The sequence below is a fragment of the Manacus candei genome, unplaced genomic scaffold (genome assembly GCF_025592945.1).
Source record: "Manacus candei isolate 608988 ecotype Guabito, Panama unplaced genomic scaffold, ASM2559294v1 h1tg000082l, whole genome shotgun sequence".
Taxonomy (NCBI): Eukaryota; Metazoa; Chordata; class Aves; order Passeriformes; family Pipridae; genus Manacus; species Manacus candei.
Window position 1 is genome coordinate 1,330,229 of NW_026138130.1, and position 25,887 is coordinate 1,356,115.

General features: G+C 36.0%; 1 protein-coding gene across 7 annotated transcripts in view; it reads left to right on the top strand.

Annotated features, from left to right (window-relative positions):
* Positions 1-25,887, top strand: part of ERC2 (ELKS/RAB6-interacting/CAST family member 2) — a 425,018-nt gene that overhangs the window by 354,346 nt on the left and 44,785 nt on the right. For 6 of the 7 annotated variants that reach the window (XR_007908334.1, XR_007908335.1, XR_007908336.1 and 3 more), the window contains one exon: positions 12,643-12,833. The exons of the other annotated variant lie outside the window; for it this stretch is intronic. The gene's annotated coding sequence lies outside the window, so the exon portion shown is untranslated. The remainder of the gene's footprint in view (positions 1-12,642; positions 12,834-25,887) is intronic. 7 annotated transcript variants of the gene reach the window in all.

The window sequence follows — 25,887 nt, forward strand, 5'->3', positions numbered from 1 at the left end:
ACAAAGGATAAATCAGAAAGCTGAGGATGATGTGTTGCAATTGAACCTTGGTACATATGACAGTTCTCTGTTTAGGATTTTCTCATAAAGATTCAAGGTAGAAAAACTTAAAGGTGGAATAGAGTTCTGCCAGAATATTTGACTTGTCCTGTAGGGAGTTTTTTGAGGCAATGAAAGTATTTGGTTTATCTAAATATGTAGAATTTATTGTCCAAGGAGACGAGGTCCATGCATCAGCAGTGTTTACAAAATAATAGTTGTCAGACTCCGTGATGGGTTTTTTATTTGACAGGATCTGGTCAGTAAGTTAGTATTTAGAGTAAAGATGAAATGGAATGAAATTCAAGAAAACTGTTTCGTGAGTCTGGTGCAGAAGTCTGAAGTCTGTAGTAACCAGGAACCACAGCTAGAAAGTTAAGAGGGTACCTGGTTATTCAGAAAACTGATACTGATATACTTGCCCTTGTTTTGGTAAATTGTCTGTGTGTTAGCTATTTTCATGTCATCCGTGCAGAATTGTGTACTAAAAGAGGTATATAATTGTAATGCATTGCAAGCTATTTCATAACAAGTCTTGAAAGTATGTTTGTAGTATTCTTTTTTTCTGAATAAGGAGATAAGCATTTATCCTAGTGTAGGAAACCAAATGTTTATCTTAACGACCAAGTATAACTCTGGAGTTATAATCAGCAGGTATGTCTCTCTGGATTTCAACAGAGGTTGAGGAAATCTTAAGCAATGTGTTCTTCTTCCCAGACTCTGGAGCACCTGTTGTTAAGACAAAGACTATGTAAATCTGTTTAAATCTTATATTGTTAAATCCTGCAGTTGTTCGTGCCACTAGAATTCTTTTCAAAGCTCTATGCACAGATGCTGCATAAGCAGCAATACCACCTGGGTTTTCTGTTAAGGACAGTCACTGAGGGGCAGAAAAATCAGTGATGGTGAGTTTGGATTCTATAGAAAGAATTAAGTAGTGATTTTTTTTTTTACTGGATTTTTAAAAATCTGTATTTCCAAGGGAATTTTTCATTTAATTTTTAAAGTATTCTTAAGGATTTAAATGTGAAGATCTGTTTAAATAAAAAAGGCTTTTAGTGGAAGAATAAAAAAAATAATCTAATACCACCTAAAAAGGCTTCAAAGTCAGTCTGTCATGTTCTTTCTGGCAATGAAGCTCTCACATTATCTTTTTAATGTTGAAATCAGTTCAAGTCAGTGAAATTTCTTTAATGAACTTTAGGGCACATCTTCAAAGGAACCTGCAATTGAACCTGTGGAAAGGCCAATGCCTTTGAACTGTGGAAAAGAAGTTTATCCTAGATTAGCTTGATCTTTTAGTTTACTCTGCCTTCTAATCTAGTAAGAAAGATCTAAGCTTTAAGAATGCCCCTGAACTGCAGTGACAACCTAAAAGTAGTGTATTGTTAGCGATAAATTCATTGCTTCCCTTAGGTATTGGCATTTTAAATTTGGAAGGATAGCTAAGTTGTTTATTTTGTGCTGTGAACATGACCATTCTGTGTCTCCCTGAGCACTATATTTTCTTTAGTTTTGTTACTACCTTATAAATTGAAAATTTAACTTCATTTTTGTTTTCATTCTCCCTCTAACATTTCACTGTACTTCCATCCGGTTCAGTCTTTCATCACTCAAATGTGGAACAATGTACCTTCAAATGTGAAAGAAATAACAAAATCTGGAACAAATTACCAAGTGATGGAGAAGGGAAATGCAAAGCTGTATGGAAATAAGTACATTAATGCATAGGCTCTGATGCACATGAGTCTGTTTTGAAGGACACTTCATTTTTAGTTTGAACTTCTGCTTTTAAATTTCACTGTAATATGATATAACATTTGCTTGGGTGAGTACTTAAGGAACTTCCAGTGTTAACAGTATTCTTTTCTATAGAAATTCCATTGGATTTCAGATTTTGTACTCTTTCCAGGTTACAATAAGAAAAACATGGAAGAGATTTTTAATAGAAAAACAACACTCAGTGGTTTGCAGCTGGCAATCACAATGCCTCTACTGCTGCTTTTATTTTATTAAGTGGAACAGGTCAATTCAGTATCAGAGCTCATTGTGCTCCTTCTCTGGTTGAAGTGAATACACATTTAGCAAAAAATTAAATGACCACTACTTTCTTCCTTTCATTCTGTGAAATGTCTTTTAAAAGCTCTCTCATTTTGTGGAATCAAGTAGGACAAGAAGGGTTATCACTCAGCTGGGCAATGGAAAATAAACCATTTGTCTGTAGTACTGACTTCCCCAGTGACATTACTGGATGCCTACTTTTAATTATGGATTAAGAAGAATTAACAGTATGCACAAAGTGCAGAAAGGCAGAGTTAAGTAGAAAAATCTCATTCAGGTGAAATAAATTGTATTTATAAAACTGGATTTTTGAAAGGGGAAGTATTGGAGAGAATAATAAAACATAATTGAAGGAACAGAGAATAAGTGAAAATTATATGTTTATCCAGCATTAAAGATATATGGCATTATGCTATATTTTCCTCTATTGTGTTTTATTTTGAGTTTAAATCCTTGACCTTTTAAGGTCAATGGGAATTTCAACACTGACTTGATTGGCACTATTTCACCCTTCATCTCTGAGAAGCAGTTTCTGCTTTTTATTATTATTTCAAAATGGTATCCTTCCTTTTCTTCTCTCACTCCAGTTTCCTAAGGATTTATAATCTTTTGCATCAAAAGGAAATTTTTCCTTGATACATACTGTATAGTTGAAATCAAGTACCAGGCAACAAGCTTGCTGTTCTAATGGGCTGATTCCAGCAGAGCAGACGTTTTGAATCTGGACTTTCTTAGTTATTGAGGGTACAGGATTTTGACTGCTTTTATCCTTTTATTGGTGAATGCACTAAAGTGCATGCAGACAGAGAATGTTAAAGTGGCAGTCAGATAAACTTGTTAAAGCAGTGGGAGTTTTTCCTTTCTTTCTACGTGACTTTATCATCACAGTGGAGTTAAAAGGCAATTAGCCCTTCAGCTCTTTTCTGGCCAGTTTATTGGCATTTTACACACAACTGTTGAATAGACAGTGCCATATTAAAAATTCCAATGAAGCTGGCCTGGGGATAACAGACTCTAAATTTCTGGTTAATATAGGTTTCCTTGAGAGGGACTATTGCCAAAAAGCTCGAGTGAAATTATCTAAAAACAGTACCTACGCTGAATGTACTCATAGTTGATGGAAAATTGTAGTAGTCTTGCTACATGCTGTGTTACATTTCCAGGGAAATATTTTTATAAAGAGTGTTTGATGAAAAAGTTTATTCCTTTAGTAATAACAGGCTACCCACTGTGTTACTTAAGGCAATGAACATAGTGAGTAGAATGAGACATTTTCATCATCATAACAACAATCATACCTGCTTTGCATTTCTGTAATTTTCATCTGAGGTCATTAAAACACTTTACAAACGTGGATTACTTATTTCTATCAGTATAGGAGAAGAAGAGGGGGACAGATTGTTATGACAAAGTTTTGACCAAATTTAATCCAAATGTGTTTTGGTTTTAATTTGGTTTTGTCATGGCTTTTTTGTTTGTTTGCTTAGAATTGTAAAGAAAATATCGTGGGAGTTTCTTCTCATTTCAGTGTCAGTAGAAAAGGAAAGTTTTTGATTGACCTGAGACTATTATTGTCTCTTAACGATTCATTCATTGCTTCTATGAAAAAATTTATTTACTTGAATTTTGTAGCTGATTTTAATTTACTGATGTTAAAATGAGAAATCCATTGAGGTCTATGTGTGGGATGGAGAACCAGATGGTGAAAACAAAGAGTAGATCTGACATTTTTGACCTGACCATATGCAGTGCTCAGCACTCTTCAAGTCACCTGACTGTGACATCAACAAAAAGTCTCCTTGGAAGTCCATTTGATTTTTTGATCAGATCCATTTCAGAGTAGGGAAGGAAAGCTGGCACGTTTAAAGAATCAAAGCCCTATTTTTAACTATGTTTTAGTTTGCATGGCAGCTCCAGAGGGCACTCAGATTTTGTTCAGAGACTAAGTGATGGGTTTATGCTCCAACGTGCCTTAACAATAAACAAAGCAAACCAAAATGCCTTTGTTTGCTTAGGTGTATGTTAGCAGCACATTAGAAGTGATCCCCAATAAAACCAGGTTTATTTTAAGTGGTGCATACCTGTATTTCGACTGTCTCTCTTAGCAGCTCAGACTTTGCTTCTGCTACTCACAAGCCATCATTAAAGTTGTCTGTAACTTTTGTCTTTTAATACAGCAAATACATATTGCAAGTCAACAAAATGGCTTCATTAAATGGGTACTGAAGTGTAAATTGAAAGTTTGGAAGTTAGAAAGTGCCAGATTCAAAGTAGCTCATATAGTTTTTATTTTGGTGCCCTTTTGGGTAAATGTTACAGCACTTTTCAGTTATACAGCCATTTACTGCCTTTTCTGCAGCACCTCACTGCTATTCCATGCTTGCTTCCTATTATACTAAATTTATTCTTGAGTTGCGTATTAAATGGAACAGCAACTGTGGGAGAGACAAGCAGTTCTGTTATTGGTTAACTTACCTCTATCCATTCTCTTGGTTCAGATTTCTTATGTGCTAAAAAATTGTGTAGACCAAAATATAGTGATTGTGTGAACTTCTGTTAGTTCAGTCATGATCTATCTGAGATGTAGAGAGCACTCTCAGCAAGTTCAGAGCAATGAAAACTCTGCCACCGTGGTAGTTAAAGTATCTGGTCATCAGGAGCAAAACCAGTGGTGAAGCACCAGGTGTGGTTCTGAGTTTTAGGGCAGCTGTAACAGTTTTCTGGGCTGCCAGGAAAAAAGTAATTTTTTCACATCTACAAAGTGAGCAAAATAAAATGTACAATATTACTTTTTAGAGATGTGTCAAATGTAACATATTGAAGTCTACACAACTGTTTAAAAACTGAAAAGGACTATAAAATCCAAAGAACTTTACACAAGTAAGCCTAATGCATTAGAGCAAATGACCAAGACATCTGCAACAAAGACTTTTGAAACTGTGCCCAGTATCTGTGCACCATCTTTTCTCACACAGATAGTAATGCTCTTCTCAAATCACGAAGAAAATGGTGAAAGCAGTTTGTTAGTGTTCTAGAGAGATCTGTATATGGTGATGAGCAGCACAGAGAAGCCCGGGCAAGTTTCAGGGAGATGCTTAGCAAAAGCAGCATTTTAAAACTTTGGTAGTATTGAAAGCAACTGCACTCTGCAAGGAACATTTGTCCTGTGAACAGAATGACACAGACCCTGGAGTGAAAAATGTGTGATCATTAGTTAGAAATGGCCATAATTTATAGACAGCAGGGGGCAGAATTAAGGTTGCAAGGACAGCTATAAACCTGGCATTTCCAAGCATCTGAAGGGCTATTTATGTTCAAACTCAAACACACATGTAAATTTCAATATTTGAATGGTATAGAATTTGTTGCAAATAATATTTTATTTGTGGAAAAAATACGTTACAGTGCACTTGGAAAATAAGTGTGATTGCTCATTTATTACAAAAGTGAATTTATCTAAAAGCTAATTTTAATTAGTTTCAGCTAATGTTCAAGAATTATTGTTTACACATAAATTGGTCCAGCTTTCTAAAGGGAAAACATCAAACAAATCCTTCCTTGAAAGTTAGACCTCTCTTTCTTACTTTCTGAACTGCAGAAAATACTGCAGATAACTGCAGCTTTTTATTTCCGACCTGACCTTCCACGTTCTGAAACTAATTTACCATACTGCTTCTCAAAGTCTGCTCAAGGACTTCCTTTAGCAGAGTAATGTGGTTCTTATTAAGTACATCCTATAAGACCCAGGAGGATTGCATGCAAAGAAAATAAGACGGAAACACAAATGAATTTCCATCCTCCAGTCAGATATATGATATTGATGACCAGGATGGATATGAAAGATATTGTAAAGAAGACAAAGGAAAAGAATTAAAGCAAATGTCTGACAAATTGGCTGCCTTCATATGCAAGGATGACAAGTGGTCTATACAGCTGAGTAGAAGGCGTGTAGGCATCAAGCCAAATCGTTATATAGTCAACAAGTCTCTTTGAATCACATGGTTCTGTGTAACCCCTATTTTAAATAAGGCCTCACTTTAAATTACATCATCATGAACGACTTAAAAGCCATGAAGTTTTATGTGAAAACTGATAGCTTCTCTTAACTCCAAATGTTTTTTTTCACTGGTGTGATTTTTATATTTTTCCAAGAATAATGAGATATTCTATTAAAGTGAAACTTCTTTAGGAGGTAATTTCCCTAATTTTTAATTAGATGCACCAAATATAATTAATTGTGAAAATAGCAGCTTTAATTTCAAAGCAGTTTCTTCCTTTAGTTAATTGTTTTTCTGTAACATGACAAAATAATGTCACACTAGCATAATTTGATGGAATAATGCATTGAAATAGCTTCAATATACTGTGATCTCTGCAACTTGTGATGTTCTCATTCTAATGTAGATAAATATAGATTTCAGAGGTTCACGAGGCGCTTGGTTGATGAGGAATATTTACCCTCTCTATGCAACTCAGTGTAAGTGTAATTAAGGGAATGGGCTCTGGAATTATCAGTATTTTTAATTTCATTCTTCAGCAAGGTGCAGAATTTAGGTAATCAGGATTCTAATATGATTTTCCTATTAATCTGTTTTAAACCATGAAATCTGATATTTTCACCATGACTAATCCATGAAATTTGTCAACTTTGTCTGTGATTTACACAAGCTCTATTTATAAAGAGAACTTTTTTGAGTCCTAAGGCATGGAATATTATTTCCCAGCATGCTTTTAGTGTCTTTTTACTAACAAGTATAAACAAAATGTGCTCATTGACTATATTATTGTTTCAAGATCAGGAGGTAAAACATGAGGAATGTTGAAGAGTATATTCCCCATAGCAGTGTATATTAGTCTTAAGCCATTAAGAAGAAAATTGTCTATCATATCAGAGTTGGTAAGAATGGTTGTGATCATAAAGTTTACCTAAAATAATTGGATAACTTGCTTGTAGATTAAAAACATATGTGATTCTTGTATGTCTTTATGCTGAGGCTTTAGAATTAATTGCTGTCAGCATAAACCAGGCCAAACAAAAATAGATTTGCATCAATTCTTTGTAATAGGAGGGAAAAAAAAGCTTGAATGACAGTGAGGATAACTCTGTTTTGTATTTGGGGGAAAATGGCTGCACAACGTTCACATGCGGGAGTGCAATTTACTATATATGGGAAAGAATAAAGATCCTTTATGTAAATGTAATAACAGGCAAGTAATACCTTCAAAAGGAAAGAAAAAAAGACTCTTGTGTACAGAAACTTTGTCTACTCCAGCTGTCCTCTCTCGCTTGTGGGGGGGAGACATTTGGGGAAAGGCCAAAAGACGGATATTCACAAAGCATCCAATTTTTAGCTCAGCACAATGTCTTAATCAGCTTTTACAGAGCTGCTCTGCTCTGTACCAAACATGCTATAAATGTGCAGCACATCCGTACATGTAAATAAGTCACACTCCCTGTGGTGATGAGAACAAGATGACTGCAGATTTCAATAACAGCACAACGCTGCAGGTAATAGAAAAGCAGCATTGCCTCGTTGTTTTTCAGCTGAGCAGGGGGCTAGAGCAGGAGCTGCTGAATGCCATGGCTGTCTATCCATCATTCCAAATTCCCGATCGTACCTTTTTTATGAAAGATCTCCAGAAATCATAAAAGTTAAGATCACAGATGGGCAACTTGTTGCAAGATCCGTAGACTGGAGCTCGATAGCAAAAACTTGATCTGCTCTGTAATCTGGTCTTTCTCCAGCAGAAATGACCCTAAATCTATTTACATGTCCACCAAATTGTCAAAATACAGTCATGTGATGTGAATTGTCCACTTTGTGGTCAGATTAAAGGTGAGCTTCTGGTCATGCCTGGAGAAAGGCCAGGGAATACCATGCCCTCAGGTGTCTGCTGCAAATGTTCTTATGTGGTTGCCCAAGCCATGGCAGGGGAACTCTGTGCCTTTGGGCTTCTGGTTGGTCTTTTCTCTGTCCTGCTTCCTTAATCTCTCTGTACCTCATGTTTGTGAAGGCACAACTGCCTTTTAAACTGATTTCTGAATGAAAACAGTCAGCTGGATGGTTGATATCTGGAGAAGTGATGAAGTATAAACAAATGCCTGTGAGGTTCCAGAAAGTATAAAGCCATCCCTGATGACAAAGTGAATTCCAAACAGCTACTTACTATTCTTCATGCTGTGATTAGTCTGATGGGGTATTTCTTCCTGCAAACTGCAATTCTCCTGTGGAGCTTCTTGCTACATGATGCTGTGAGTGCCAAAGTTTTTACTGGTATAAAAAAAGATTTGATGGATTCATGGGGGAGAGAAGGGGGTGGGAAATCCGTCAGGGGCAATATTAAATGCTGAGATACTATTTGCAATGTATAAAATCTGTGCTGTGGAGGTTGCTTAAGCTGGGAGACTGCCCCACCACAGGAGAAGGGGTACTGTGTGAAGGGACCTGAGGTGTGCTCCAGTGTTCTCTAGATCTCTACCAGGCCTCCAGCAGTCACTGCACCACTCAGCAATTCTTGTTTCACAATGTGCTGAGAGTCTAGGGGAACTGTGACCTCTACTCCAGGCTGAAATCTGACCTCAGAATTATAATGTATTTCAAATTTACTGAAGTATTTAGTCCAAAAGGATATTTTATGGAGGACAGAGAAGAATATGGGGAAGACATGAATGTTTTACACACAATATTTTGCACTTCCCCAGCTAAAAAGCAATTAAATAAATTTTCTTCTAATTGCTCATAGCATAAGATGGAAAATAAGTGGAATCTCAGCCTTTTTAAAGATATTTTGAAAATAGTGTGAGTGAAAAATATATGTTCAGAATTAGAGTCTGATTTAATAAAATCCTATCGAATTTAGAAATCAAAATTTTATATTGATCATCTTTAATATCTCAATATGTCTCTTTACAAATGCAACTGTTTACAACCTTGAAATTTGTCTAATGCTGCTGCTATATGGAATTTATGAATAACTAATGAGGTTACATGGATTCTGTTACTCATTCTGGGTATCCTGGATATATATTTGGAGCTAATATTTTTATGTATATTTAATGTAATATACATAGAATTGCTCAGGGCAGAATTAAAGCTGTGTCCAACTATGAAAGCTCTTTGCTTTATCTGTTTACTGAATCATTAAGCAAATACTACCGTGTTTCCTGCATTTAGGCTCTTAAAATTATTGTCTTTATGTTAGAAATAATTCTGTTCTACGCGATTAACGTGACGTGTTCGTATAAGACAAAATGGTCTTCAGTGTAAATTAGGCCTACAGAATTTACCTCAATGTGTGTTGCTTATGAGATTTCTCCAGCAAGGCCTTTTCCTAAGGCATACATTTATCAGCTGAAATCTTGATTGTTTTGCCTGTATTATGTCACTCACGTCTGGCAAGAACAGCATCCTGCTGTTTGTGAAGCTGACCTCCTGCTGCTATTTAGCCACTTGTAGGATTCTATCCCAATTCCTCTAATCCACTCTTTTTCAATAGCACCATATTTGGGCTCCTTCACAGATTCTTTTGCTGCTCTGTTTGGGATGCTCTATGAGCTGAATTAGAATTTTAATGTTGCGTTCAAAACAGAAGGAACCTTTTTGTTAAATGAGAACATAAGGAATAATCTCCTCCGCTCCCTTGGACAGAATTTCTACACATGCACTAAATTATTTTCCTTCAAACTTTTGTCCAGAAGTTTGGGGCACTATTTCAATATATTGGCTTACTTTGTATAAATCAGATCCAATTTGAGGTTTAATGTTGCAGTAAGGCCTGCTACCACCTTAAGTTGTTTCTTTCCTGTTGTAACTCCTCATTCAGAGTTCAGTGCTCCTTGTTTCCATTATGTCAAGGGTTTACTGAAATCTTTTCAAGCTCCTTGTGCAAGTCAGGCCTAATTAAAGCAGAGAACTGAAAGGACTCCAAAAATGGTGTTAGAAGTGACACCAAAGCACAAAGTGCACTGTAGGTATTTTTGCCATACTTAGAAGAAGTCAGCAAAGATTTGCATTTGTATTTTTCCAGCAGCTATTTTCTGATCCCCACATAAAACAAGGTTTAGAGAAAACAACTTAAAGCTTGACTGGTGTATATATGTATACACATCTATATCTATATGTGTTGTCTGTTCCTTTACTTCACAGCTGAGCTTATTAACTTTGCAAGATCTATTTGTAGCTAAGATAGCAATTGGAAAAAAATGGGATAGCAAAACATGATCCTTTTTAACACAGAGCTTCTAGGCTTACACTTGCCTTAAGAATTGTTCTTTAGATAATGGGATTTAGTTTATTGAAAATAAAAAGAATGTGGTTAAATTATAATTTTAATTTTATTCTGTAAAAAGGAAGAAGTTCCTTGGACACACTCTAATACTGCTTGAGTCTTTGTTGTACAGTTTAAAAAAAATCTTCAGTGCAGTATATATAACCCTAAGTGTATAAAGAGAAAAAAGACATCATGAAGGTGAAACATATTTCAACAACTTCACAAAATGTCTCTCACTTGTACCAAACTTCCCATTCTGGAAAATTCAGAATGTTTTTTAGAGTTCTGTCGTCTAAAGTTCCCTCAAGGTGCTGGATCATCATTGGCAGGAGCCACTGTGCCAAGACCTGATGAGAAACACCACCCCATGGATGGGGTTAGGGTTGCAAGAGGAAGCTGGAAAAGACAACAGCTACAGCAGGGGAAGGAAAAAGGCTTCAGAATGTGAAGGTGAAACAGGGAGAGAGGTAGTAAGGTATGGGAAGAGGCAGAGGAAACCATACTGAAGAAAGAAATGGGACAAAGAAAATGTATTATATGACCTCCTTTCTTGCATTTAGAAAGGAATATATATATATGATTTGTTCACAAATGTGTTAACGTTTTTAATGATGGCAACATATAGGAAAGACACTTAAAAACTTTTATCAAGGGATTTATTCTAATACAAAATGAAGAGGTTTGTAAGTGATCTATCTATGCAGTATCAGTGTGAAGACTTGTGGTTCTGCTGCTCCTTCTCTGTTTGTACTTTAAAATTAATTGAAAGCCTCATTGTTTTGTTTAAACTGTGAAAGCTTCCAAGGTCAATGAGTGAGGTAATTGACCTGCCTGTTGTAGGACAAAAATATGTATGTTAAATTGCATAATTAGTTTTAATTACATAATTATGGTGTTTAATGTGGGGGGGTCAAAGGTTACTATTACATTTAGAAGTCATGGCAAGAAACACAAAAATAAGCAACATAGTTTAATTCTGTGTTTCTTTGCGTTTTAAAAAAAGGGTCCACTGTGATCTATCCTTGACCTTGGATATTTGATGATTATAACAAATAATATATTGCTGTTACACTTTTTGGAATCATAGAGACACCTTTGTAAATGACTAAGTGACTTTACCAAAGACTTCATTTAGGTTTAGAGTACACAAAAGTTAATCAACAGTGGGAACTCAACTGACAGCAATTTAATCTGATTGGGTAAGGTAATTACATGATTACCAGGAGTGTTTATATATGGAGAAGGATATTTTTATTGGAAAAAACCCTAATTGCTTTCTTACCAAGAAGAGAAAAAAACAAACAAATTTGTTGTAGCAGGTTAAGAGGACATCCTTCATTCCTTGAAACAGCTTCTTTTCATATTTTAGTGACAAAATGAGCTCATAATTCTTTGAAAATTTGTACTGGGATTATGTTATGAGTTCCTCTGTTTCTGGACTTGAAATAATGCCATCAATATCTTGTTTTATTTAAGCAGCTCATTGATTATATATCTATTGTGTGATAGCCTAAAGATGTCACAATGCTTGTAATTCATTATCTCTTTTACTGTGTGTAAACACTGTTGCTTAAATACAGGTTGATTTCAGCAAACTGAAACCTAAAGGTCCATTATACTAATGGATATTTCTGTGAAGGAGGGCAGTATTTGTTTTTCCATGATGGTAAAAAAAAAAAAAAGGACACAATGTAAAAGATAGGGAGATAAAAGACGGTCTTCCTACATGTTAGAAGAAAAAGTATCACTTTAGGTTCTCTGAGTGGTCCTTCAGAATATGCTCTTTCATTCTGTTGACAATGAACGGAGTGCTGGGAGATGTATCTTCATTAACAAACATTAACCTCTGTGCTTACCTCCCTGAAGTGCACTGCAGAGTAGAATCCCATTTGGCTAATAAATACTGGCTTGCTCCAAAGCCTGTTGAAGGTATGGGCCAGGCCTGGCCTTGGCACTTCGTAGACCGGTGTTAGATGCCAAAAAAAAGAAATTGAAACTTATAACTTCATATCTCATCAGTAACTATTGAACATATTCTGCCAATGGAAATGGGGCAAAATCCTCCAAAGTCTGACTTCTAAGGAATTGAAAGTTAATGAACTAGATATTAAATAAGAAATTAATGATTTTTTGAAATGAAATATAACTTTATGGGAAGAAGTTCTCTGACATGTTCCATGTTATAAAAATAGCTTGTTCTTCCTTGTGCTAGTTTTTACCTAATAAGTGCTTTAGAAAATATTACAATTTTGAATTGTTTTTCTAAACCAGATGATCCAGTCACTGTTGGAGGCACATAGCCACGGCAAAATCTCATGCTGTACATTGATCACCTGTCCAACCTTTGCCTAGAGTGTGATCCCCAGTTCCTTCAAGAGATCCATCTTTACCTGTCTATAAAGAAGAAGAGGAGGAGGGAGACATCTGGGATATTCAAGTATCAAAGTTTAACACCAGAGCAGGTTGAATCTTGATTTATATTATTCTCTATGTGTGTTGCTAGTATTGACTTGGATATTTGGCTGAAGATTTTTTTTTCAGTAATTATATAGTATGCTCTAAAGTTTTACCAGTGTTAAAGCATTTTTGTTTAAACTGCGCGTGCATTTGTCACAGTTCCGTGGCGTGAATCCAAAGTTGCTCTGCTGTTAAGGAAGGCAGCTAATACTGAACATGCCTGGCAGTCTGTATCTCTCTTGAACATATGCTGGCCACAGAGACTAAAATGGCTTGTTTCAAACTGTTCAGTGTACTGCAGTTGTAGCATTCCATGTTTAGCACACAACTAAGTCCAGGTCCCCAGCAGATGCACTGTTTCATTCACTTGTTAAACTCACTTTTTACTCTTCCTCTTCCATTTCCAAGAGGACTTTGATATCCCCAAAAAGCCAAGGTTTCTCTTACTGTCCTAAGGACTGCCCCTTTAGGAGTCTAGCACAGCCCACACACAAACCTGGAATATGTCCAACTTGTTCTTTGAGCAGAATGTGAACCTCTGACCTCCTGGGCCTCCGGCAAGAGTGCTGCCTACTGAGCCACCAATACCCAGGCCATCAATAAGTTTTAAATGCCAGTTGCAGACTTCACAGAGATAATGACTTCAGTGTGTAAAGGTTTTGTTGTGGAGGCTGCAGTCTCACATATGGCGTGACAGAGTAAATATGCTAAAACCATAGAGAGCTGTTGCATAACTTGCCTTGATATAACAGTTTTTGTAATATTTTTCAAGGCATGGAATATTATTTAAAGGGACCCTGTTATGTAGGCTTAGGCCCAAAATGAAGCTATTATGAAAAGAATGTTTAGCAAAACCAGAAATATGTCCATGAAATTGTTGGAGTGGGAATTTCAGGGTAACCCTGCTTGGATTTAAAGTCGCCTGCATGACATTGCACTGTTGTGCTAGGGAATGAGAACCAGCAAATGAAAATACCATTAAGTGAGAATCAGAAACTGAGAAGAATAAAGATGTTAGAAGGCTATTACTATTATTGCAACTTTTTGAAGATCTTACCGCATCCTGAGAAAGATGAGGTGAAAAAGCTCATTCCAATGTAGTGATTCAAAGCACCATTATTGACACAGGTAAAAACATGTATTTGCATTTTGATAGTATTTTTAACCTGATCACAAGTAAGTTCTTGTATTCTATGTACTTATAAAGGAAAATGAATATGAAATAAGCTTTCAGGTTTTTGGCCAATTTCAGTTTTATTGATGTTCTCTATTTAAAATTTAGCATTAAAAGCATGCAATACATATGTTGATGTTTGCAGTACTCAAATTGATAAATGTGATTATGCAAAAGGTTATTTATGGACTTGGATCAGGAAGGAAAACATGGCCACATTCAAGCTAAGACTTACATTATGGAAAGGCTGTTAGATAAATTGCATGAACCTTCTATGGAGCAAAGGCCAGAACCCAGGACTCCTTTTCCCAGCTGAGTCCCCAGATCACTAGGCTACAGACTCTTGCTCCCTCTTGTGTTCTTTCTCTGGCCCACTGAATCTTGAATTATTTTCTGTACAATGATAGCGCTTCAATAGGAGAACATTGATATATCCCAACCTTTGTCCCAGCATTTACCACAGCCTGCAGCCGACTGACTCGAACATTCCACTAAAAGACATTGCTCTGAGTCCTAGACCAAAGAAGGAAAGGGACCTGGGGATTTGGGTCCTGGGATGGGTAGTGCTGCTGCTAGACTGTGAATGACTGTTCCTGTACCATTTTAGAAAGAAATAGCACCTGAGGAATTCTGTAGGAAACCCACCTGGTTGGTGTTTATGAGGCTGGCTTAGGCTGGCTTTGAGAGCACCTGGTGGATCAAACTCCTCAGATCACCTGTGCAGGGGTGGGTTTCATTCCTAGCTCCCTGTCAGGCTTAAACATAAGCTGAGCTGTGAGATGCTCTGCCCTGGCCGGGCCAGTAAACTCTGGCCATCACAGAGATGCAGCTGCTGGGTCTGGCCCATCTTGCCATCAAAAATTGTATTGTCTTTAGAGAATAGAATCTCCAGGATGAGGTAAGGGCCTTCAGGATCACCATTTTGGCTAGACATGCCTAAATTCTCCTCATGACCCATTTTGAATTCCCATATTTTTAGGCTTGTAATTAGTTTATTTTAATTTAACAAGTCCTTTGAATGTAGAACTGAGAGATTTTTATGAATCTGTTTTTCAAACATAAGTTAAGTTTTAAAGAATGTGTTGTAATTAAACAAGATGACAGGAAGAATTTGTGGTTCAAAAGTGCATTGACAGTGTGTTTTGAAGCTTTAAAAAGTGAAATTGCTTTAAATATGTTAATGCTGTTCAGGCAATTGTGTAGAGCAGTGTCTGTTAGATCTGGTCTCAGGAATAGTTAACTAAAATAACTGCATTGCAGATCTCAGGAATAGTTAACTAAATTAACTGCATTGCAGTTATAACACAAATATTTGCCAAAATTGCTGACTTAATTCCTAGACTCTTTTTCTTTTTTTTTTTTTTGCCACATGTGTGTTTTTTATGAAGTCCTGCAGTGCAGGTCCTTATTCATGCAAATGCATTTATCTGCCTCAGTGGAATATTCTGGTGAGTAAGCCAATGTCTGAGATCAACTAGGATGAGTCTGGTTTTCTTTTTAATAGAAATGCTAATTTTCAAAATGACATCTGTGAATTATTTTTAGTCTGAAGAGCTACAGACAGCATAAAAATAGAACAGTGGATTTCCTTGGCAATTCTTTTATTATTGTTTCTACCTGTTTAAAACACTGGAGGAATAATGTGCTTCATTACACGTTGCTTTTCTGGCAGTAGATGTATCACCTAGTTTGGTATCCAAATGTCAACTATTGCTGCTTTGTAATATGGTGAATTGGAGTGATGGAGTTGGGAATAGAAACTTATATTTGTGACAGGCTGCTGGTTTTAAAGACAAGTCTTTTTCTGCCTCTTTAGTATCATTGCAATGAAGGTTTATATATAGTAGGATAGCACTCAGAAGTAGAAGGATGCAATCTGTGTCCTAGTTGTTCATTGAGTTCATTTGGCGGCATTTGTGTTTCCGTGCACATTCCTTGTCTCATAATCTGGCTTTAGAAGGGCTACCATTTGCACAATTTAACATTATGTCTCCTTCCACAGTGAACAGAAGTTAAGCTGATAAAGATTTTAAATCAACATCATATTAATGATTTTGTGTGCATGGGCACCTACTTGTGTAGGGAACTTCTTAGCACCGTGTTGAATTAATTGCTTTAAAGTGTTTTTTAATATGTTAAAGCAGGTCCTTAGATAACAGTGTGATGAATTTGGGCTAAATAACTAAAAAAACCACTGTAATAACCCACGTAATGGCAGAGAAGGATAGAGAATACTGAATGAAAACCAGAATGGAAAAATTGAGTAGGACAATGGAGAAAACAAACATTTCTACAGAAAACTATGAGTGGAAAACTCGGGAGGTGAGTAAAGGTCTCCAAAAATGAATAAATTTTGTAAAAGTATGGATAAACCATATTACATGATTCTAGCAGATTTGAATCAGTGTAATTTGGGAAGGCCTGCATGAGGTAGTTACAGTAATTAAAAGTTGTGATCAATAGGAATCTTGATGGAGTCAGATAATAGTCAAACATGAGGCCAGCTATAGCAGGCTTGTAGTTCAAATCACATGAAAATTGCTATTTCATTTGGGAACAGCATATTTTCAAGATTACAGATTGGAAGGGTAAAAGTAAATCACAGTAAATATGACTCATATGTTAGTTAAAGGCCTTATCCTCCCAGCTATAAAAATTATCAACTTCATTGTCAGTTAGGGAAAAAAAAAAAAGAAAAAGTATGAATGCTGTTGTGTTTTCCCTCAATCAATTTTAAATGAAAACATTTTAAATTTTATTATGTATTTTGTTTTTTTTTTTTTTATAGAAGTGATTCATTGATGGATGATTAGTAGCAATGATTCCCCAGCCTCAAATCATTTGGTATCTTGAACAGGAAAAGATTGCATCGCAGAGTCTTGCTGTCTCCTCTTTAGTGTTGCCGGAAAGAAAAAAGCTTGTTTACAAGTGTCTGAATTTTTTTATATTTGCTCTTAAAAATACTGAAACTAATAGAGAAATTTTCAAGTTGGCAGTGTTTTCGATAGAAACGGTTGCTTTATCAAACCTCTCTCATGTCAAGGGTAGTTTAAAGAAATTTCCTTTAGAAAACTTTAATTTCAAATAGCAAATAACTAATTTATTGGAAATGGAACTGCTCAACAAGAAACCGTGAGAGAAATCTGCATTACAATACCCAGAGCCTAATAGTTAGGGCATTATCCTTTAAGACATGCGACTTTGGTTCAATTTCCTTTTCTGAATCCAGCTGAATAGAGACTTAAATCCAGCTGAATATCTAATGCATCCAAGGCAACTGTCTTTACCACTGGACTATTGTCTGTAATAGGTTGGGTATCTCTGCTTTTGTGAAAATTGTGAAAGGATTTGTCCTAATACTAACAAGACCTTTCTGAAATCTTCAGAATTCTTATAGGCTAGGAAAGAACCTTTGTGCTTAGCTTTATTTGTAACCCCCAGGCTCTGAAGAAATGCCTGTAATAATCATTATTTTATATATTCATACCAGCCAACATTTGTTAATCTGGACTCTAAACCAAATCTCAATCTCAGACTCCATATAGAACTGTCTTTCCATGCCTCTGGTTATTCCTGTCAGCTGTCTCAGGTTTTTCTGTTTTTCCTATATCCCTACTTTTAACAGTTCAACCAAACCCGCCCAGAAGTAGTACTGGGGATATAACAGCAATGAATACAATGGCATTTTTCAATATAGTCTTCTCTCTGTGTTTTTGCACATTACACTTTATTATGACAAGCTGAACTCAGTGGTGATCACTGTGGAAGATGCTTCTAGTTGAAATGTCCATTTACTGAAAAATATATTCCCAAACCTCTGGAAAGTAATTTGACAGTGGTTGAGATATTGTTTTGTAGTATGCAGTCAGTGATGGATTCCATGAAACTAGAGGAATCGGGATTGTTTCGTGGCCTGTCAGAGTGTAGGTATTCTTCTGGGATTACCAAAAGGGATCAGTTACCTTGGTAATGTGTCCACCAATATTTATTGTGTCTATTCCTTTACACAGGCTAACAAACATTCATCACGTGGGAATGTTGGTCATGATCAACTTGAGCTGAATTTAAATTGATGACCTAAAGGTTAAAGTCTCTGTATCCCATTACCTCTCCCTTGGGCTGTCCAATCTCCCTACAACTGGGTTAAACACCATTTTTAATATATCAGTGTCTTTGGATGAAGAGCAGTCTTTAGGAGTGCTGATCTGTTAAATACCATTGATGGCCTGTTTTTTTTTAAAAAAGAAAACCTACAAAAACCCTCAAACAAACAAAAAAACCCCAACTAAATTCAATATGACTTTTGCAGCTTGTCAATACTTGCTGAAGAAGGTTCTGAACAAGTATTCAGTTGCTGGACTAATAACTTCACCAACCTGTTAGATAGCTTTAATCCAGTCATATGGGAACATAATGCAGTGTAGCAGCCCAGTGAAACATGAAACTATGAGAACAGCTGAATAAATTTAAACACATTTTTGAACATTCTAACCTTTGTCATAAAAATCTGATAATGTAGAAGAAAAACTAATAACACTTCCTTTTGGTTTTGTTATTCTGTACAGTAGTTGAGAAGACAACATTTCTTGTGGCTGCTGACTTGAAAGAAGTAGTGACAATTTCTAACAGTACTTTTTGCCCCATACGAAGTCTAGTCTTTCCCACTCATTAAGGAATGAATCTGGTTTCTGTTTTATTCAATACTGTATATACATCTCACCCATAAATATTTAAACTAAGTAAATATAGAATCTTAAACATGGAATATGCTTTCATTCTAAACTGGTGGATGTGGGGGAAGGTAAGAATATTTTATTCAAAGATCAGTGGTCCCTTTGGAAGAAAGAAAAAAAAAAGTGTTTGGTGCTTGCTGTAGGGCAGCAAACTTTTTACCAGATTATACCTATATTGTTATAAAGTTCAGACTATAAAGGATCTATAGGAAAGGGTTTGCAGATACTCACTTCAAAAACACATGGCTATTATTCAGCCCCTATATCTGGGGCTAATTTAATTCTTCTTCTCCATTCAAAGTGCCTCACTCCTGCCTACAAATGCAGAACAGATTCCCTGGTAATTTTCTTTCTTGGAAGTACCGTCATTTTATTCCTAACAGGGAATAGCATGAAATGGAAATACATTTATGACTCTACTTTAAAAACAAACACCGAACAAAATAAAAGCAGGGATAATATGAAAGATAGTTCCATAACAAATTGATGCAGAAAAATGCAGAAATTTGAAGCATACTGAAAAATACACAACTGATATTTTCACCGGGAAGATTTCCTTCAGCAAACCGATTTTTGGAAACTGTGTAATGTGGCATACCTAGAGTACTTAATTAATTTTGGCCAAACTGGTAATGCAAATTCATGGTTTTAATTTGATCCATGCGAGCAAAGTTCAGTCCATGTCTAGGTATGCAGCAGGCCTAGATCCTACTCTTAAGAGGGTTGTAAAAATAAAGTTTTATTAAACTGAATACGATGGATAGTGGACATTTGTGCTTTACAATGTTATGACTGTGTGACTCCTATGTGTATCCCTCACTCTTTGTTCATATATGTTGTACACTTTAAAATGCTGAGGGATACTGAAGGTTGCATCCTAAGGCACAGTCCTGCTTAGGCTTTCTTGAGAAAAGACAAGCTCTTGGTTATGTTTTGGAGTCTATGGTTCAAGGTGTAGCTTGTATAGGTAGCTGAGGAGTTGGACCAGCCTCTTCAGTAAAGTCTGAAACCTTTTCTGGGTAATACCTTGTTAAAATGTAAAATAAGCTTTGATTATAAAAGGTGTCTTCTATGAACAAAGAAAGTTATAAATATAACACTTTGCACTTACAAGGCAAAATCAGATCAAACCTCAAAACAGAAATGGAAAGTAGATAATATTTTATTATGCATCATAGATATATTTAATTCACTGATCAAAATGCATCTCCTTTGTTGATTTTGATGAGGTCACAGAAGTGATTTAAAGAAAAAAAATACTCCCTTTATTTTAATTTATTTTTAGGCGTAGACCAAGTACCTGAACTGGACCAGTGGTACAGACTAAATGTAGCTCAATTTAGTATTGCTTCTCTTTTTTTAGGTGACAGAAACAGGAGAGTAGAACAGTATTTTTCACAAGATTCAGTGGCTGTTGTTGACCTTTTTATGTTAAACGTATGCTCATGGAAATCAATGGCAAAAGCTTTATTGATTTCTAAAAGAAAGATTGGGATATGTTAGTTTTGCCTTCTGTAATTAGCATAATAAAACCTTTTTTGGTGTAGAGTTTTTTAAACAGCTTGGTTGGAGCTAACCTTTCAGGCTCTGGTGGTTGAAGTGTTATAGTAATGAATCCTCAATTCAAAGATGATTTCTTAGGAGTGTGGCTTTGTTCTACTGTGCAGACTGATGGATACAGGGAGGACAAAACCTTTTTTTGGTCTTAGATCAATACTGTCATGAGCATGCAAATACTTGTGTATGTTGCCACAGCTCCCATAGAAGCCCCATTCACACACTGGTTCTTTTTCCCCACTTTGATTATCTGTACTGGCCCACAAATTCAGTCTGTGTTGGCACAGAGCCCTGGAAAATCAAGACAGACAGAAACTGTCCTGTCATGTCTCTCTGTGCTTTTATTTTCCAACTCTTCAAACTGTCGGTCTGAAATTCTCCTCCTCAGCTATGTGGTTACTCTAAGTACTTCAATTTACTAAATTTGTTAAGTGAATCTAGGCCTCTGAGCTCCAAGTACCATTTTCATATGAACATAAACATTTTTTTTTCTCTTTGTGGGTATCTTAACTCTGCTGTGCAGAATGAAGTACAGTCCCTTTGTCTGTAGTTGTAATGTACTTCATCGGTTTCCAGAAGACAATAACTTGCTTTATTCCCATTTTATAAGGATTAATTATACTCAGAGAAAGCGCTCAAATAGCAAACAGAAGAGGAAACCAGATGTTGCAGAGTTATTTAACCAGTGTTATTTGCAGACAAATATTTAAGCTATGTGATTTAATTTTTCGTGGAACCTTTAGAAGCTGGCTAGTGAGTGAATAAAACATCCAAAGTATACGTGAAAATATACTTTACCTGATGGTATCATTTTTTCACCTAACTATTACAGGTAAATACTTTATCAGTTCTTGGCAACAAATTTGCAAAAGTATTTGATTAGAACAGGAACAATCCCCAAGGCATATTGTGTACAGAGTCATAATTTATAAATAGGCTTTTGTTGCACAAGGCACAGTTGCACATTTCCAACAGTTTCAGTTTTCTGTGCACTAATGAAATGGTACAGTGATAAACCTTTGTGCAAATTTGGATTCTACATCTATAAGAAAAACAAAATAATGAATGTTTAGAACAAGCAAGTGAATTCATCATCTGAACACAAATATTTAATTGTGTTTCAACAAGAGCAAGCTTCACTTCTGGAAATGGTGTTTTGCCAAACAGACGAGGGCAATTTCTCTTACAGCAATGGTTTGTATAGGCAGTTAAAGGCATATTTAAAAGTTAGCATATGTTCCTAAAACTGATCTGTCTGTTTTAACTAATTTTCATACCATTTAGAACCTATAAGATTTGTAAGGCCTAGTTCTAAAGTATAGAAGCTTCCTGTTCTGGGCATTATAGGACGAACGAGAATATCAGTTTCATAATTTCTACATTCTTGACATCCAAGAAATTCTGAACCATGGTATCTCCCCAAATTTGTCTTTCAGCTTTCTTCTTGAACACCTAGAGCTTGTCTTCTGTCAGCCACTCCCATCAAAGAAAATGTCCCTCATGTCATTAATAGAAATTATCTAAATGACGAATGTTGCAGTATTCCAGTTGCTAATACCTCAACGCATCAAATTCAACTTTGGCTTCCTAATGCAAGGAAGCACCTTATCCTTGTTTTCCCAGATTTGCTCTTTTAATATTTTGCATCCAGCATTTCAATGTCTCCTTTCTTAGAGCCTCTAGTGGTTCTTCATCCTCCTATGTAGTATTTCTGCTGTGATCTCCTTTCTCTTTACAGCCTTTTCCAGCTACAATATTCCTTCCAGGCTTTCAGGTTCATTTGATATATTTACAAGCCTATCTCCAGCCCCTTTTCCCTTCTTTCCTCATTAGTAACCTGCAGGGTCTTCAAGCTCTTTTCTTCCAGACTTAAAAGCTGACTTTCCCAGGTTACATCATTTGCTCCTGCCTCTTCTGCCTTTTCCTGCTGATCTCCAGTGGCACAAAGCTTCTGTAACAGTTGTGTTACAGGAACTTTCACTGTTCTCTTCTGACCTTACAATTTCCTGTTATTTGGTCTGTGAAAGTGCTCGCCCTGATGGACTTTGCACTGAGCATAATCAGGAAAAAGAAATTATGTAGTTTCTCTCATCAGAGATGATAATAATCTGTTCCTGTTTTTATAATACCATTTCCTGTTTATGGGAACCCATTATAGCTGACAGGTTATTGCAGAGAGGCATCATTCTTAAATGTGCATGCATCTTAAGAAGTTTGTGCATTTTTTTTTTTTTTACTATATGCAAGGATTGTTTGCTTTATGTAACTATTTCTCCAGTCTAAAAGTAACTTGCAGAAAGTGATGATAAATGTTAAATGGTTCTTGTAAAACTCTTAAATTGACAGTCTCAAAATTTAGTAGAACTCTGATGTTTTCGTTAGATCCCAGCACTGAGGAATGTCCGGCTTTCATCAGAACAGGGTCCTTTAGTTCCGTAAAAGTCTAAATACCCTACCCTTGGGAGATATTTTACTGTCACCTGCTCCTGAATTGAAAATTATGTGTTCAACCAAAAGTTGGGTGTGTTTTTTTGGTTTGTAAGACAGGAATCTTTATTTTTTTCTTTAACAGACGTCTTTGATGTGGGACAGAATCCCTTCAATTTGAAATAAATCAAAACCTGAGAACCTATTAAACAACCCTTGAGTTTAAATATATCCAGTTCTAGATAACCAGAAAATGTTCCTTCCTGCCCTCATTCTTTCTTTCTCTATTAAAGATGTGTAGATTTTCAGACAAACAGTTCTGTTGGCTACTTCATGAGCTTCTAATCACTGGTACTTTTGTTTTTATTGAATAAAAGCGTAGTGCTAGATAAATTTATTTAGAAAACGTTCTGAGTATGAATATCTAAAAATATTTATCTTAAATAACAGAGGTACAGCCATCAAAGTCAGTAAGTTAATGTCATTCAGCATAAAATAGAATTAAAGGGAGAATGTTTCTTGTCTTACCTGAACATTTAACAGAAGGAATTTAACTCATAATGTCAGAAACCCCTTAAAACTGTATGGAGCAAATACAGCCTTGATTTACTTATGTGTAGATAAGAACTGTTGTCACATTCACCAAGCTGCATTTGGCTTATGCCTGAACATGAACTTTTTTTTTTTTTTTAATAATACCCTCTTTATCTAGAAGATGTATAAGATGTAGGGCCAAATCAGATTTTGCTTGAAAAGAATGAAGGAATGCATAAATAAATGCATTAGTACCTAGTTGAACCATATTGTTTTGAATTCTGTAGGGTTTTTTTCTAAATAATAATCGAGAATATTAGCAGGCAAGCTCTTCCAGTAGATATGGTTCTTCAGGGTGGAAAAGGAACATGAGGCAAATATTATGAGATTAGAAAAAAAACAACTTTGAAAAGAACCAGAGACAGAAAGGAGGAAACAAATCTTAAGGTGTTTTACATTTATTTTCTTAATCCTTGTACAGCCAAGACACCCCAAAACAAAAACCCTACAGAAAGCTTATGGAAACTTGAGGTGTATTGTAACTCTGAAAATCTTACAGTATACATCTTAAAGCAGAAAAAGAATGTGTGCAGGTATTTTTTAATATCTTGGAATATTCTGTCCAGGAACCTGTGGAATCACAACAGTTGGTGTATTACCCAGATTTTTCTCATCGCTGATGGCAAGGCACAACACAGCACTACACATCCATGTCCTCCTCAGCTCCACTGAAAGAAAAAGCTCCCAGTCCCTCTCTACTAAATCTGGCCTCTTGAATGCATTTCTGGTATGTCATACGTGGCATTACGTTGAGCTCTGACTTTCCTTGGTATCTCCAGTAGTTATGCATTCTGTCTCCAGGTCTGTTCTCTGCTGGCAGTGTAGTTGATTCCATGGTATGGGCTCTTATAACTGTGGCCTCATAGGCTGCACTGAGGAATTTCTTAAACATGTGCCATTTACTTGTGACATGTGTGAAAATTACAGATAGACGGAGAAAAATGCTTCTCTGCTGTCCCTTTTGTTGCTTTCTTCGCTGTGTTTCAGAGTCATTTGGGCTCTCAGTCTTCCCAGTGGTACAGTCCTCTTTTATTTTTCTGTCTTCCATTATGTTGGGGAGCATGTTATCTATTCAGAAACAGCTTATAACGCTTTTTCCGCTTCTTTTCTTCCCCCATTTTTTTTTTCACTTCTGACACTGTAAATAACTTCATTGCTTAGTCTTTGTTTTTAAAACAATAAATAATTCTGTTTTCAATATATGCTGCCCTACTGGCATAGGGCTGTGCATTATCAGTGGCTTTTTGATGCAGCAGCAGAAACCTAAACATTAGGCAACTCTTCCTGATATTAGAAAAATACCAATTAAAGAATGCTGATCAAGGAAGACCTAATTAGCAAAGGTCTCATATGTAACTAAGATGTATTACAGATTTATCTTTCTGCCTTCCCTCCCCTTCAGATTGCAGACATAGATATAAAACTTAAATTGTCTCAAGGTGCAAAGTGATCTGCAGAGTGAGCTGTGTGTCTAAGAATATCCATGGATTTGATAGCCACAGCATAACATAATACTCTGTAATTCTGGACAGAGATGAAGAGCATTCCTACTTGCCTAGTTAACAGAGTTGCTGTGAAACCACGTCCTCATGTCTTTGAACATGAAGTATAAGGAAAAAATCCTACTTAAAGGATTTTTACCCTAGTCTTGATCAATTATTTGCTACGGTAGCTCAGAAATGAGAAAGTATAAGAAAAATATATCTACTTTATCCCATGTTCAAAATACTGATCAGATGTTGAACAAATAAGTATAACTTGTTTTTTTCTTTATATATTATGAATTTATAATGTCAAAAAGTGTGGGGAAAATGTTTAATACTAAAATGTATATGACATCTCTTTCTGTGAGTACTATGGAGTTTACCTACAAAAATAGCAGGTCTCAAATGATTATGTGTTAGGTTGCTTTTCATATAAAAGAAGTATCTACTCAACCCACCTATGGACCAAGAGATCATTTCATTGTATATGATGCAAATATATATAGTATTTATGACCCTGAAATTGTAAAATCATGGGTTTGAATATGTAAATAAGGTTTGTATGTTTGTGTGTGTAGTAAGCAAGGGTGATTTGTATTTGTGTGTTTGTATTTGTGTGTGTGTATACAGACATGTTCATTTTGTTAAGCAAGCTTAGACACTACTGTGCAAAGATCTGTCAAAACTTGCTTCTGGGTTCCAATCCTGTTTACAGCCTCTGGGCCTTATTTTAATGTAAATAACAAAGTGGGGGGGAGTGGGGCTGGGGGGGGGAGGGAAGAGATCTCCACTAGAATTCCTTATTTAGAGCATTTTTCACACAGATTTAGTAATCTGGTAAACTTATTCCCATAATGGACAGCAGTGAACAGGAAATAGCTGATGTGTCTGCTACCAGTTTGACAACTGTTGTTTTATTGAATCGTGGTGTCTAGATGTCTAATCCAGAACTTGCCCTGTAGTGATTTTTGTAAGATATTCAAATTTCCTAGGATTTAATTTTTTTTCCCTGGTGTTGACTGTATTTATTTACTTTTTTTTTTATCTATATGTCTCTATTTTTCTGGTTTTGCTTTCTGTTATTTATTCA